This window comes from Rhagoletis zephyria, unplaced genomic scaffold (assembly GCF_001687245.7).
Source record: "Rhagoletis zephyria isolate East Lansing unplaced genomic scaffold, Rhagoletis_zephyria_1.1 Rzeph_scaffold_00583, whole genome shotgun sequence".
Taxonomy (NCBI): Eukaryota; Metazoa; Arthropoda; class Insecta; order Diptera; family Tephritidae; genus Rhagoletis; species Rhagoletis zephyria.
Window position 1 is genome coordinate 124,047 of NW_016157667.1, and position 1,875 is coordinate 125,921.

General features: G+C 37.8%; 1 long non-coding RNA gene across 1 annotated transcript; it reads left to right on the forward strand.

Annotated features, from left to right (window-relative positions):
- The first annotated feature begins 555 nt into the window (after positions 1-555).
- On the forward strand, positions 556-1,540 carry LOC108360525 (uncharacterized). The gene is made up of 3 exons (XR_001847126.1): positions 556-949; positions 1,078-1,312; positions 1,369-1,540. It is a non-coding gene; the product is annotated as an uncharacterized LOC108360525 (long non-coding RNA).
- Positions 1,541-1,875: the final 335 nt, after the last annotated feature.

Genomic DNA, 1,875 nt, shown 5'->3' on the forward strand with positions numbered 1-1,875 from the left:
TAATTTTCACTTAAATGAATCTGGTGAAACGCAGCCTAAGTGCGTACATATCATTAAATCGTCAATCGACCTGTTAGAGACGAATTGATCTCTAATTATACCCGTAAGGGATTTGTCGACGGTAATTGATCTCCAATAGTATCCGTATGAGCTTAGTTGTGACTAATTAATGCCCAATTGTACCCGATTGAGAGTAATCTCGGAATGCTCTCTTTAGAGATTAGCCTCACAAATTTTTGCAGTGCCTGGTTCGAATCGCAACTGGCGGAAATTTTTATTTTCATTTTATAAAATTGACTACTCCCGTTTTATATCCATTCGGGGAACAATTAGTCTCTTCATAGGACATGCTCGAAAAAAAGCGAACAGTTCATTGCATATAAAGCGATCAAAAGTGGTATTAGTAGCATGTTTCTTTGCGATTGCTCCCGGAGTCAACCCGGATTAGTTGCATTTTTTGCAGGGTATGCTTACAATGTGTATGTGTGGAAATGAACGTGCGCGGTTACAAAACGCTTTAAAAGCGCCGCCAGTTCCGCTGCCGCTGCCACCACTTGCACTGTTACAGTAATTCTGATTGTATTGCTGGTCAGTTGCCGCGGCTATTCTTGTTGCTCAACCTTTTCTGTGGTCCCCGAACCCCTTCTGCTGCTGTCATAGCTCCAAGTTATTCACACTTGCTTAACAGCCAGTCGATCGCTAAGCTGCTTCGACGCCTCGTCGATCATTTGGTTCGACAAGAATAGCCAAAGTGTTAACTACACTCGATCAGAGCGGTTGGATGTTCAATTTTTCGCTCGCTTTTCGATTTATAATAAGGACAATAAATAAACACGCTCGCTTTGCGCTAAACAATTGAAACGCGATCGGGAATGTAAATTGAAATTAGGAAGAAAAAAACGATTTTTATGTTTGAAATCTTGCATAGTATAGTGATTTAGTTAAAAATGTGAGTCAAAGAAAAATATGTATGTATCAATCTATGTACATACATATGTAGACATCAGTATATATAATGTCAAGATTAAGCTAAGTTTATTGAATGCTTCATTAATATCTGTGTTTCGAGCATTTTAGTTTTTTCGCCATTTTTCTGCGGAATAAACGGACATATGCGCGTACTACTGCTGCCGAAAACAAAAGTTGTTACTTTCGTTCATATCAGAGTTGTTAGTCAAGTTGTAGTGTAATGAGGTGAATTCTTCTTATGCGAAGCATCCTCCACGTGAATCTTACTACTCTGATGGCTTCTCACTTTCAGTAAGAACTGGTTTCAGATTTTCACAATGAGAATCTTAAACTGTAAATACTCGTAAGAATGCCGATCCAAGTCAAGTAAAGGAACAAAATAAATCCAGTTTTTTTCAGCTGGCGCAATAGCTGCATGCAGCATAATTCCCTGCGACTGCAACGGCATTGCAGTTTGCAATACGATATTACCAAATACTAGCTTCCCTTGCAAAAGTTGATCGTTCGCTGGCTTGTGCTAGCAAAAAGAAAAAAAAAACTTGTTTTTTCCTTATTATACGTGAGTGTGTGCGAGTAAGATATTTCATATTTCATAATACATATTATAAGTTATTTTTTTCACTTAAAATACCATGCTTTCACTTGCATATTTGCGCCGTGTACACTGATGGCAGAAATAATAGAAACGCCTTGGTATGAGCTGTTTTGGCTATATAATAATAATAATAATAACAGGTGAATTTTTTTGTAAGCGAGCAACAAAAGCCCGCTCAACTCCGGTAAAATTTCCTTTTAGCTACTTAAGCAACCCTGTTGGTATCTGAGAAGAAAAAAGTGATTAGTTTAACGGGATTTAGATACAAAAACCAATGGAAATGAGTAATTATGCAAGGTGTTTGCGTAAAA